General features: G+C 40.1%; 1 pseudogene; it reads left to right on the top strand.

Moving 5' to 3' along the window:
* Window positions 1-269: 269 nt before the first annotated feature.
* LOC111536301 lies at window positions 270-2,531 on the top strand (annotated as a pseudogene).
* The last annotated feature ends 12,385 nt before the right edge of the window (window positions 2,532-14,916 follow it).

Here is a 14,916-nt window from a genome sequence, read left to right on the forward strand (position 1 = left end):
GGGCAACAACTGAAATATCCATCCAAAGGCGAATGGAAAAAGAAACTGCGCTCTGTCCATCCTATGGACCACACCATGGAATGAGCAGGGGCTTGGGCGCTCCATTGCTGACCATTCCCTGGAGAATCCGGGCTGCACAGGTGGTGTCTGCGCTGCCCCGCTTCCAGGAAGAATCTGGCCTGCGTGTGGCTTGCGGTCTCCTAGCAACTAGAGCAGCAGGGATCAGGAACCGCGGAAACTGGAGAGGTGGCACCCCAGCGAGGGCCACCATGGGGGGCCAGAGGCCGCGGGACCGGCCGAGGTCCCCGGGCATGGACTCCAAGCCCTGGAACTGTGACAAACCGCCTTCCAAGTGTATCGCGAAGCGCAAGCACAGAGGCCTGAGGTTCCCGCCCATGGACACCCAGAACTGGTTTTTGTTTTGTTTTGTTTTGTTTTGTTTGTTTTTTATACTTTAAGTTCTAGGGTACATGTGCACGTCGTGGAGGTTTGTTACATATGTATACATGTGCCATGTTGGTGTGCTGCACCCCTTAACTCGTCATTTACATTAGGTATATCTCCTAATGCTATCCCTCCGCTCTCTCCCCTCCTCACAACAGGCTCCAGTGTATGATGTTCCCCATCCTGTGTCCAAGTGTTCTCGTTGTTCAATTCCCACCTATGAGTGAGAATATACAGTGTTTGGTTTTCTGTCCTTGTGAAAGTTTGCTGAGAATGATGGTTTCTAGCTTCATCCATGTCCCTACAAAGGACATGAGCTCATTCTTTTTTATGGCTGCATAGTATTCCATGGTGTATATGTGCCACATTTTCTTAATCCAGTCTGTCATTGATTGACATTTGGGTAGGTTCCAAGTCTTTGCTACTGTGAATAGTGCCAGAAAAAATACGTGTGCATGTGTCTTTAGAGCAGCATGATTTATAATCCTTTGGGTACATGCCCAGTAATGGGATGGCTGGGTCAAATGGTATTTCTAGTTCTAGATCCTTGAGGAATTGCCACACTGTCTTCCACAATGGTTGAACTAGTTTACAGTCCCACCAACAGTGTAAAAGCATTCCTGTTTCTCCACATCCTCCCCAGCCCCTATTGTTTCCTGACTTATTAATGATCGCCATTCTAACTGGTGTGAGATGGTATCTCATTGTGGTTTTGATTTGCATTTCTCTGATGGCAAGTGATGATGATCATTTTTTCATGTGTCTGTTGCTGCATAAATGTCTTCTTTTGAGAAGTGTCTGTTCATATCTTTGCCCACTTTTTGATGGGGTTGTTTGACATTTTCTTGTAAATTTAGAACTGGGTATTTGTGAAGGAGGGCATGGACGACTTCCGCTACAGCTGTCTGTCTCCCGAAGATATGCTCATTTGTCTCCGTGATGAGTTTTTACTCCCCAAAATCTCTCACAGAGGTCCCCAAGCTGACCCCAAAAGCAGGCAGAAAAAGCTGCTCAAGAAAGTGGCCGTGTTTTCCAAGCTCTTGCCAGCCCAGCCAGCACAGAAGGCGTTCGTAGAGGAAGCCCAGCTGATGGCTAAGCATCCCTTGGCCATGTACCCCAATCTGGGAGAAGATATGCCTCCAGATCTCCTACTACAGGTGCTGAAACCGTTGGATCCTGAGAGGAAGCTGGAGAAGGCATGGGCTTACTGTGAGGGCCGGGAGAAGAAAACCAAGGAACCCACCAAGTCTGGTAAATACACTTGTAGGGAATTCTGCCTACGGCTTCCAGAGACTCGGGCATCCCATCTTTGCCCTGAGAATCCCAAGACTGGTCAGGTGTCCAGTCTCTGCCCGGAGCCTCCCAAGACTAGAGTGTCCCATCTCTCCCTGGAGCCTCCCAAAGCTCCAGCGTCCCATCAATTCTTGGAGTCTCCCAAGATTCGAGCATCCCATCTAAAAGAACTGCTTCAGGAAGATACACCAAGCACAATGGAGTGTGTTTCTGACTCTCTTCAACATAGACACATCGAGAAAACTGTGTGACTTCAAGTGGGCTTGAGACATGGGAGTTGATGAAGAATCCATCAGGAGTCTGTTTGACTTTACCTCCAAGTGGAGAGCAACCTATGAAGACCAACAGATTAAGAAGATAAAAGAATGGGCCTCAGCACTGCAATACAGAATAGAGCTAGATGAAATGGATGAGGTCGAATTCTTCTCACAGGAAAAAGACTGGGACAGGAAACTCCAGACAGCACCGAATTCTTACACCGCACAGCGTGTGAAGATGAGGTATGGAGCATGGTACCTTAAACCTAAGTTGGGGGAAAAGGTAAGAAGTGATTAACCTTTGATTGACCCCAAGCTGTTACTTGAAAAGCCTGATGAACCCAATATTCTTGACGATCTTTACAGACCAATTGCCTTTAAGGATTTCATTCTAAGCAAGAATTACGAAATGCGTCGCATCATTGAAAGACTGCCAGGAAGGGATGGGCTTAAGACCCTGTTAAGACTCCTATTCAACATGCATTGAGACTTTACAAGTACAAAGAAGACGTCACAGACGCATCGGAAGAAGATTAGATGGTTTTCAATTTACTACTTAATTGGGTATTTCTTGCTCTTCTCATTTTAAACATCAATCAGAATTTATGATGACTGGCCCCATGGATGTACAACTTTGGCAACATCTGTAAATTCAATACCTAATGTTTATAAATATTCCTTAATGACCTGCTTTGCCTTCATTATTTCACATATTTTATCAATTATGTGATTAATATTCACATATACTTTTTTCACATTTTTGAAGCATTGTGAATATTACATTGTCATGTCAATTATTTGTAAAAATACATAAAACCAGAAATAAAAGAATTATTCTTTTATTTCTGTTTTTATTTATTTGAGACGGAGTCTCGCTCTGTCGCCCAGGCTGAAGTGCAGTGGCCGGATCTCAGCTCACTGCAAGCTCCGTCTCCTGGGTTCACGCCATTCTCCTGCCTCAGCCTCCCGAGTAGCTGGGACTACAGGCGCCCGCCATCTCGCCCGGCTAGTTTTTTGTATTTTAGTAGAGACGGGGTTTCACCATGTTAGCCAGGATGGTCTCGATCTCCTGACCTTGTGATCCGCCTGTCTCGGCCTCCCAAAGTGCTGGGATTACAGGCTTGAGCCACCACGCCCGGCCTAGAATTATTCTTAAAAAGAGAAATGGGGTTGGACACATTGGCTCATGCCCGTAATCCCTCCCCACTTTGAGAGGCCCAGGTGGGTAGATTGCTTGAGCCCAGGGGTTCAAGAAGAGCCTGGGCAACATGGTTGAAACCTGGTCTCCACAAAAAATACAAAAATTAGCCAGGCATGGTGGTGCGCACCTGTAGTCCCATCTACCCAGAGGGCTGAGGTGGGAGGACCGCTTCAGCTCAGGATGTTAAGACTCTAGTGAGTCATGATCATGCCACTGCACTCCAGTCTGGGTGACAGAGCAAGACCCTTTCTCAAAAAACAAACAACAACAACAACAAAAACAAAAACACCAAAATGTGCTGAGTAAAAGGAGAATTGTATAACTCTATTTACATTGAAATTGTAATGATATAATTATGACAATTATTTTGTTAACCAAAAACTGGAGTCTATAGCCAAATTAATGTTAACACTTTTTAAGAGTAATCCCCTTTTAAGAGTAATCCCCTTTGGGATTACATCAAACCCCCAAAACCGGTTTAAAAACTATTTATCAAAATCATAGGTGAAACTTGAGTTATGCCATTTTATCATCTCTCTCAATTGAATGTATGTGTTTCACCATGTTCATAAACCTTCACTACAAAAGACTATTACCAAATCATATAAACAGGTGCAGAATTGGAGGTAGCTTCAACTCCCTGGCAAATCTCATGTGCAAAATAGATCTGTACGAGAAAAGCTACCAAACAACATCAAATATCCTTACATATCTGTTCAAGTTCAAATAATTTTCATTCCATTAATAGCAATTTAAAATGCATTCATAAGTTTAAAATAATAAATTAAGCAACTGCTTTACCTTTCAAACATAGCAGGTAAAACTGTCTGGTATAGGTAAATTTGTAGGTAAATATATTTGTAGTGTAGATCTGAAGTGCACTTTTTCTTTGAGAGATGAAAGAATCCATCTGTAAATGGACATATATGCATATATTTCATCCAAGTAAGCAGTGATATATACATCTGTCTATGTGACAATTCTGTTTCTAGTGAAATTTTCCGTGGGCATTGTGTTCCTGAAGAACCAAGTCTTTTTTCATGTTGTTTTCTAAGCCAAGGCCTATAATTTCTCTTCAAATTCATCATCATGAACATAGGTTCATGCCACCACTATCTGTTATTGTATTTCTGCAACAGTTTCCAACCCATGTCTCTTCTTGAGTGTATTTTTGTAAAACACAAGCACGGCTTGTTAATTCTCCAGGCTAAACTTATCTAGGTACGTAAACCCTCACACACACATGCACACACATGCACACACATACACACACATGCTCCTGCATTGCAGACTCCAGTCAATATTCGTTTTCTTACCTTTATGTCTTTCTTGTGTCTTTGTACCTAGTCTTCTCTATTGTTAGGACTTCACTCAGGCCATGTAATCCTGTTTCAGTGCTCTCCCCACCAAGGTCAATTTCATGATTGCTTTTATTAAGACCTTATGTCTGTAGACAAAGACACTCATTTTCCACTTGTCTTCTACTGAAGAACTTACATCAGTATCCTAGAGAAATGAGTCATTAATGCCTTTAAAATCTGGGAAATCCCCATACCTATTATTCAGACTTCTGAGAGGCCAATATCATGCCTTATGGCTCAGAGTTACTAGTTTCTGAGGTTGTCCACTGAAGCCTTGAGCTTCATGCAGCACAGTCAATGTTCAGTTCCTTTCAGCAAGAGACAGACCTACTTTTTCACATTTGGTTATGTGACCTTGCACTTCACGGAGGATGTATCCTCATCTACACAATGGACACCATATCACCAAACTCAAATTCTGGTGGGACTCAAAGGATTACTTATTGGAGTGCCTAATGCCCCAGGCATCACAGAATTAATACTAAACCTATATTTGTGGAAGAGGATGGAGTTGGAAAGGAGGAAGGATACTAAAAAATCAAAACTGAAAGACACTATAAAAAGTAACTTTTTGATCGTGTCTCTCAGTCTGCTGGCCTCTTGTGGGGCCCCAACCTGGCCACAACTGCTTGCAGCACAGCTGCCAGGTGCCACTTGGGGTCCACATCATAGCTGTTGAACCACACCTGACTGGCAGAGTGCTCCAGCAGAGTGGCCTCTACAAACACACAACAGCTCGTTTGCACTGATGGCCACCCTCCACATTGCTATGCTGGTGCGTGTATGCCCAGGCAGACCTAACCTTCCCTTCCCCACCAGCACAACGGTACACCTGCACCGTGCCTTGTCACTGCTGCTGGCGTGAGTGCACCCCTTCACCCTCACTCCCCACCCACCACACCGCCATTGTCTTCAGAACATTGGTGGGCACAGAGTCCTCCAGGACCCTCCTGTCAGCACCCTGCCCCTGAGCCTGAGCCGCCAGAGCAAAACTAAGCATGGAAATCACTGAACTAGCCCCCAGCCTTGAGTGGCCACTGCTGCCTGTGTGAACGTGCACAGAGGGCATACACAGTCCTGCACCCACCAATGCCCCTACTTCCATGCTAAAACCACCACCTGCAGGGACATGCACACAGTCTCAGTGGGGGCTCCTCACCCCCACCAAGCCATACTGCCACCACTGCTGCTGCAAATACTCGCATCAAGGCTAGCACCTGGGCCATGGAAATAAAAAGGATTATAAGAGACTACTGAGAATAATTATATACAAATCGGAAAACGTGGAAGAAATGGATAAATCCTTACAAACATATAACCTACTAAAACTGAATTGTTTGGACGAACGGAGGCAGGATGGTGCACTTCCGGGTTCTTCTTCACCACCAACTCTTCCCATGTGTGTGAGAATGCAGCTGACGCCCGGGAAGGTGCAGATTAATCAGGCATGCACCAGGTGATGTCAATCCGAGGAGACCAAGATTTACCTGGTGGCACCTGCGGAGCGCCCCCCCTCCCCCGACATGCCTGTGCCCCGCCTATTGCCCTTCCACTCCTAGAAAAGTCGCTCCCAGAACAGATTTATAACTGGTAAGCACATTGAATCAGTAATCAAAATCCTCCCAATAGGCTGGGTGTGGTGGCTCATGCCTGTAATCTCAGCACTTTGGGAGGCCGAAGCAGGTGGATCACTTGAGGTCAGGATTTTGAGACCAGCCTGGCCAACATGGTGAAACCTCGTCTCTACTAAAAATACAAAAATTAGCTGGGCATGGTGGTGGGCGCCTGTAATCCCAGCCACTCGGGAGGCTGAGGCAGGAGAATCACTTGAACCCAGGAAGCAGAGGTTGCAGTGAGCCGAAATCAGGCCACGCTACTCAAGACTGGGTGACAGAGCAAGACTCCATTTCAAAAAAGCAAAAACAACAACAACAAATAAAAACCTCCCAACAAAGTAAAGCTCAGAACCAGATGGCTTCATTGGGGAATTCTACCAAACATCTAAGGAAAGATTAATGCCAATCTTTCTTGAAATCCTCCAAAAAAATTTAAAAGATGGAATACTTCCAAACTCATTTTATGAGGCCAGCATTATCTAACAGGAAAGCCAAAAAAAGACACTACAAGAAAAGAAAACTGCAGGCCAATATTCTTGAATATAGATGCAAAAATCCTCAAAAAATAATAGCAAACTGAATTTAACACATTGAATGGATTATATACCATTAATAAGTGATATTTGTCCCTAGGATGTAAGGATGGCTCAACATATACAAAACAATAGTGTAACACAGTAACAGAACAAAGGATAAAAATTACATGATTGTCTTAATAGATTCAAAAAACTATTTTTAAAAATTCAATTTTTTTATATTAAAGACATTCAACAAACCTAAAATATAAGGAAATTCCCTCAACATAATAAAGTCCACAGCAAACATCATACTGAATGGTGAAAAACTGAAACTTTTCCTCTAAGATCAGGAACAAGCAAGTATGCACACCCTTGCCACTTCTATTCAACATATTTATCAGAGCAATTAGGCAAGACAGAAATAAAAGGCTCCCAAGTTGGAAAGGAAGAAGTTAAATTGTCCCTATTTGCAGACGACATGATCTTACATATAGAAAGCCCTAAAGATGTAACAAAGAAAGCCCTAAAGATGTAACAAGAAAATGATCAGAATGAATAAATATAGTAAAGTGGCAGATAATGAATATACAAAATTTAGTTATGTTTTTATATACTAACAATGAACTTTCTGAAACAAATTAAGAAAACAATCTCATTTATAATAGTATAAAAAACAATAAAATTCTTAGAAATACTTAACCAAAGAGGTGAATGACATGTACACTGAAAACTATATGCTATGGTTTGTATGTAGTTTGTCTACATGAAAATTCATGTTGAAATTTAATTGCCAGTGTAATGGTATTGGGAGGTAGTAACTTTAAGAGGTGATTAGGTCATGGCTTTCTCACAGGAGTGAGTTCTTGGTCTTGTGAGACTGGATTCGTTACCATGAGAGTAGGTTGTTATGAAGTAAGGCTGCCTCTCGTGTATGACCTCTTTGTATGTGCCTGCTTCCCTTTCCAATTCTCTGCCATGTTATGACACACAAAGCCTTCACCAGAAGTTGGCCACATACAACCACCTGATCTTGGACCTCCCATCCTCTAGAACTGTGAGCTCAATAAACCTCTTTACTTTATAAATTACCCAGGTATTCTGTTGTAGCAACAGAAAACAGACTAAGACAACATATAACATTGATTAAATAAATTAAAGAAGCCATGAATAAATGGAAAGGCATCTCATGTTCATGGATAGGAAAAATATTTTTAAAATGTCCAGTTACTCAAAGCAATCTATAATTCAATGCAATTGCTATCAAAATCCTTATACTTTTTGCAGAAATAGAAAAAAAATCCTAAAATTCATATGGAACCACCAAGAACTCTGAGTAGCCACATGAAAGAACATTATTTCTCTTTGTTCTTCAGAAAAACAGAACAAAGCTAAAGGCTTCCTGTTTCCTAATTTAAAAATATAAAGCTACAGTAAAAAAAAAAAAAAAAAAAAAAAAAAAGTATGGTACTGGCATAAAGACAGAATATAAACCAATGAAACAGACTAGAAATCCAGAAATAAACCTGCCCATATATGGTCAACTATGAAGAATAAACAATGCAAAAATGATACTCTCTTCAATTAAGGTGGTGGGAATATTGTAGAGTCACATGCAAAAGAATGATCAGATCCTTGTCTTGCATCATATACAAAAATAAACTCAAGATAGAATAAAGACTTAAATGTGAGACCTGAAATGCTAAAACTCCTAGAAGAAAACATAGAGGGAAAGCTTTATGACTTTTGTCATGACAATTATTTCTTGGAATTCTCACTTTGTGAGATTTAGTGGAAGTCAGATCTTACTTCCTTTTACAGAATTGAAAATGCCACATTCAGATTTTTCACAACATTCCTTGCAGCTAGGATGTGAGTACATGACAACATTCTGTCAATCAGATGCTCTTGTCAGTACTATCAGACTTTGAATTGAAGCTAACCCTGCCAAAAATCTGTGACAATGGAGATTCACCTTGGGTGGAAAGTTCGGTTGTCTCAAAATCGAATTCCCAGGAAAGCAGAGACAGGGTCTTAGTGGCAGTATGAAGTGTCCCATACTGTGGTAGTTCTGACACAAACTGGATCATCTGTTACATAGTGACGGTGGCAACTGAGTCCTCAATAGGCTTTTATGTGGCGTGATTTAGAGCAATATTCCTGCCCCTCAGCCTCTGCCCAGCTTTCCAGCCCTCCCAGAGTTTCAGTGAGCTACACAATTTTCTTTTAATAAATTCCTTTTCTGTTTAAATCAGCAAAAGTTATTTTCAGACTGATATAACCTCTGATCTTTGTAAGTGTCCAGGGTTTCTCTTTTTTCCTGATTTTCATTGTTCTAACTTTTTCAGTTTGAAATTAATTTTCTTCAATGAAAAAATAAAGATAAAAGAAATGGAGTAGTTTTGCCTTCCTTCTATCAACTATTATGGAACAACCAATACTCCTATAACTTTGTGTCTCTTCTTTCTCAGAGAATAAAAGAAAGGAATTGTGCCTTACTTTTGCATGTTTACTTAATAATCCTAAACTCTCTCTGCCTCTCTGATGCCATTTTTGGGCTTCATGCCATTCTTCCAATTCATATTTGGTTAGTTGCTTCCATCTCACCTTTGTGTTTTGAGGATCTTTGTCTTTCAGCAAATTCTCTCTGCAACTGCAGTGGACTCTTCAGCTGCCTCTTTATTAGGCAAGAACTCAACTTGCCCTGAGTTTCTCCAAAAGAGAACTGATGGGTTCAAACCTAGAGATCCTGGCATGGCTTACACTAGGCACTAAAATAATGATGTGAAATTTTTCTCCCTTTCTCCTGCCTCCTCCTCCTCCTTCTTGTCCTCCCCTCACCCCAGGTTGGATTCATTCTGAGGCAGGCTTTTTCTGTAGTTTAGCAATCTTAATAGAAAAAGAGTGTTTCTCTGTGGACACATAAAAGGGAACCACAGACACTGGGGCCTATTGGAGGGTGGACAGTGGGAGGAGGGAGAGGATCAGGAAAAATAACTGATGGGTACAAGGCTTAATACCTGGGTGACAAAATAATTTATACAACAAACCCCCATGACATGTGTTTACCTATATAACAAACCTGCACATGTACCTCGAACTTAAAATAAAACTTAAATTTAATAAATAAAATGAAGGAAAGGAGTGTTTCAAGATTTTGACTCTGTTTGGCCTAGTTTTGGTCACATGCCCATTCCAGAACCAATCAGGTTGGCCAAACTTTGGTCACATGCTTATGCCTGGGAACATGTTATGAGAGTGGGAAAGAAGTGATTCCCCAATGAAAATTAGGGTGTTGATGGCAAAGCAAAGGCTGTGGGCTGCTGGGCAAGCAAAATCTTCCCAGTTTGTTTGAGTGTTTCATCCCCACACTTACAAAGTAACTGTCAAGGAGTTTATTCCTGTCTTTGAGAATTTTGAAATTACTGCTTCCCAAATATGAGCCCAGATGTATCCAGGATCAAAGTCAATGTATATAACAACAATGTACTACTCTTCCTGTTCCTAACACTTCTGAATCACCGCCATCACTACCCAGTTTTTCCTTGTGGTTAATATTAAGTGAACATCAGTGCTTCCCCTTACTTTTACTTTCCATTGACAGACAATACATTTATTTGGGGTAGACAACAATGTGTCAGATAATCTGTCTTTAGTACAATGAGATTTCTGCAAGTGCCCAGTGGCTGAAACCCTCCCTCATCACTGAACCAGTTTTGCTATAACGCTAAGCTAATTGGAAAGCATTACAGGTAAAAACAACTCAAAGTTCTCAATCTCCTCCAAGTTTTACTTATCCTTTTCCACCAAGAAGGAAGATTGGATAAAAAATTTATTTCTGGTTTTTCCATACACTAGTATGTGACCTTAGGCAAGTTTTCTCTACTTTCTAGCATCTCGGATTTTAAATATATTTTAGAAGTTGGTTGTAAGCTAAAGTGTGGTAAAAATATAATAAAATAATTTAAAAATAAGAGATTATAAGATCTTAGCTATACTTATTAAACTGTTTTAGTTTGAAATTCAAGTCAAGCAAATTTGGACAATTTATTGGCTCACAAAACCAAGGGAATGACAGGGAAATAGCTAGGCAGAAAAGACAACTGGAACTAGGAACTTGAGTGTTGTTAGAATAGTCTCATTCTGTTTGTATTCCTCTAAGCATAAGGGAATATGGCTGCCTCACAATTCACAATGTTCTCCATCAAAGGGAAACTGAAACATACTCCACTAATTCAATTTAATTAGCTCCTACTATGTAACCGTCATTATTCAAGGTGATACACATATATCAGAGAGCAAAACAAAGTTCCGGATCCTCATGTAGCACCCAATCCAGTGGCCATAAATTTAAAATTCCAAGGAAGAACTCTCATTAGTTCTGTTTGAGTCATAGGCTTACTCCTGGGCCAATCAGTGATGGTCAAGTGGAGCTTGATAAATGGAATGGTCTTGTCTCTGGAAATTTGGATTCAAAGAATGGATCCTGGGAATCTGTGTTTTTAACAAGCCCTCCCAAGTGATTCTGATATAGATAATTAGTGAAAGAAACAGAAAAACACTTTTCTCTTGCACAGAGGCACCATCATTTTTTGGCATTATCTTAAAAAGTCACATTTCTGTCTACATGCCCTCATGCTAGTAGCATGCTATCCTCCAGTAATACTTTCTCGTACCTTGGTATTAAGGGCCAACCATGACAATGAATGAAGAACTACACAGTGAAAATAGCAACAACCACATTGAAACAACTGTGGACTTTTCTAAAGAGCTTGCATGAGGCAGCAACTCAGGCATGAAGAAGCTCACGGAAAAATGACTTTCCTTTAACATGGGTGACAAGTGATGAAAAAAATACTTTAGGTCTTTAGAATTTCTGCAGCAGCTTTTTCTTTTGGTCAGGCTACATGTTTATGGAAGCCTAATTTGCATGGGAATTGGTTGAAGTTAGAGATCAATTTAAGCTGTTAGGATGACTTCTGAAATTCAATGTCCAAGTTCTTGATGGAAAGAATATCCCAAGGCATTGTAGGTAATGGAGTTAAAGCAGACATACTCAGGAAAGGCCACTTTCCCTCTCCAGGGGTATGTCCCTACTAGGCAATAGAGAGAAGGTGCATTTTGCTCAGCAGCCAGGTTGCTAATTTCATTTGCATGCTATGAGAGTTTTGCATGTCTGTATCCCAAATGTGGCTGAACTGAAAATATGTTAGGGAAACAGAATTCATGAAAGGAAATTGAGTAAGACTGGTTTGGATGGCAAAGAAAAGAGATTTGATGAAACCTCTTGTCTCCTTTTTCATTTCTAATTATGGCTTTTTGAAAAATCTGTCAGATTACATTTGAATAATTTTAGTAGGCATTAATCACAAAATAGTCCAAAAGACAGAATTTGCAGTGGTATAATTATTCTCACCATTTCTTACTTTAAACTGCTTTTAATGATGAATTCATTTCAAAGAAAATTTCACTTGGTTATTTTTAAGTCATAAGATTTTTAAATATTTGTTCTGCCTTCCCAGAAAAACAATCGTTCAATAATATACGGTTTAAGTTCTTCAGATATCACATTTCTTAATTAATGCATATGTGTATAAAATGAATGTGTATTCTATCCTATTTAAGAAAACACAAACAACATCTTGGAGCACTTACTCTGTATGGGAGTCTGTGAGGCATTGGATCAGGGAGAGGGCAGAGAACAGGGGCACAATGGGAATAAATCAGTTCCCATTCATAAGGACCCTTTAACCCAATGGAAAATACAGATGTATAAAAACATAAATGACTAACTGATAAATGTAAAATAAAAAAGTATTAAAGAATACTGAGTATGTAAAACTCTGTGTATGTATATTTATATATTTATGCAGAAATATGCCATTAAAAGTGCCTTCAGTCATGATTCTCAGAAACAAACCCTGAGAAGATGATTGGCATGCAACTGATTTATTAAAGATATTCCTGGAGGACTTGGGGGACTGCTAATGGGAATGAGAGAAGCAAAAAGGAAACGATAAAATGACAAGTAAAAGTACCACTTTAAATCCAGTCTCACAGAGGAGAGCTTCAACATGATATCAGGAGTAAACTCTGGAGTGTAAGTTACCCTTCAGAGTTGTCTGAATCTGAATTGAAGAAGCTATGATTTCATACTTCCGCATCTACAATCACTGAAAAGCAGTTCCTTTAGCCTGAGTGGCATTTTCCTCCTGAAGAAAAGCTCCAGATGTTGGCCCGATTGTTGAAAGCACACCAAAGTGAGGAAGTGCCATGAAAACTCCTAAAAAGGGATCCTTGTGCCCTCCACAGCAGATGTGGAATATTTTGCCTAATTGCCAAATATACATTATCTCTTTTTGTGAGTCATTATCATACCATGATATTTCCACTTAATCTTGCTAAGGGGTGATACTTTCATATTTTCATGCCCCACTGTAGGCATTTAAGACATCTGATTCCTTAGAGTAGATATTTAAAATGATTTACTGTTAAGTAACAAGTGAATGAATAAATTAATGCATAAAGCAATAAAAGTCCAATTCTGGTAATATGGAATTTTCCTTAGAAACCATATAGATGAAGTAAGAGACTATAGTTCAGGAATTTACAGAATGCATTATTTAAAATTTTTCCCTTAAACAGTAACTGCCTCATAAAAAATGCATCTCATAACCCCATCATTTTCAAAACCACATGCTTTCTGGGGGTTTCTATTTTGCCTGAGTAGAAACTCTGCCATGTACATGTCAAATCTCCATGCGGGGAGATGATTTTTGGTTTCAATTATTGGTCCATTACATACGTATTTTTGGAGGGCTTAGGAATCCTAGATGTTCAAGAACATCTGGTCCCTCTTCTGAAGGAGGGCCCAGAGTAGGAGGGGCTGCAGCACCCACAGCAGATTAATTCTAATCAGAGAAGGTGGCATACAGGATGGAGCCTCACCTGAGGGCACTTAGGGTGAGCTATGCAGGGTCAGTATTTGAATGCTAAATTTGCATTTTCCAGGTGAGGAAGGAGGGGAAAAGACATTCCAGCTGAGAAGTTTTCCCACTTTAAGGCAGAAATAATAATAGCTAGCTAATATTTATTGAGGGCTCTCTTTGTGCCCAGCACTGTGTAATATGAATCAATATAGATTTGTGAAAGACCATGGGATTTTGCGGCAATGTGACTGAAGTAAGTAGAATCTGATTGCAAAGGGTCTTGTGGAATGAGGTTCATAAATGGTGTCAGAGTAATCACTATTATTAATGAACTGATTTCCTGGGATAATGAGGAGCTCCTAACAAGAAACAGAATCATCCCTTGCCTTTGCGAGATCATTACAAACATGCATCTACCTTGGACACAAAAGACTATCCACACCCATGGCCTTAAAATCAGAAACCGTTAAACACAAATGCTCATGACTATCTGCCTCAAACACAGCGAAACAGAGGTTGGAACAAAGGTAACACTCATGACCTTGATCTTGTTAACCCCAACGATTCATTTGAGCACTCTAGAATAGCGCTGCTCAACCTTTAACATGCATATAGATCTCCTGCAAATGTTGTTTAAATGCAGATTCTGATTTACGAGGTTTGGAATGGGGCCTAAGATTTTGTACTTCTGACATGTTTCTGAGAGATGCTGATGCTTCCAGTCTGTGGACCACACTTTGAGTAATAAAATTCTAGTTCACTGGTTCTCAGTACAGGATGCACATTTGAACCACCTGGGAAGCTTTACAAACTACTGAGGCCTGGATTCCACCCACATAAATTCTGATTTAACATGTCGGGGGTGTGTTCTGAGCACTGGAAGTTGTTTAAATTTCCCAGGTGATTCTAATAAGCAACAAAGACTGAGAACCACTATAGTTAGTTATAAATTCACAGGTAAATTATCAAAGGTATATATGACATGTCGATAAAGCACCGTTGAGAGGAGAAATAATTTTGCTGAAAAGATGATTTTGGAAAATGGAAAGAGTATCACTTCTGCTTGGAATAGAATATTTAACAAAGTTAAACAAAATTACCAAGACATGCAAATGATATTTCATATTGCAATGCTTGATCATTCAGACTTTCTATTAATAACTTGGCAATTAGGATTGAAAGTGTGTCCTTTAAAGTTTTACACATACCATAATATCGAAATCTTAGTAAAATATTTTTTCTCTTTAGAAATGTAATGTGTGCTTATCATAGAACATTTGAGAAATAAATCTCATAATTT

This window comes from Piliocolobus tephrosceles, chromosome 12 (genome assembly GCF_002776525.5).
Source record: "Piliocolobus tephrosceles isolate RC106 chromosome 12, ASM277652v3, whole genome shotgun sequence".
NCBI lineage: Eukaryota > Metazoa > Chordata > Mammalia > Primates > Cercopithecidae > Piliocolobus > Piliocolobus tephrosceles.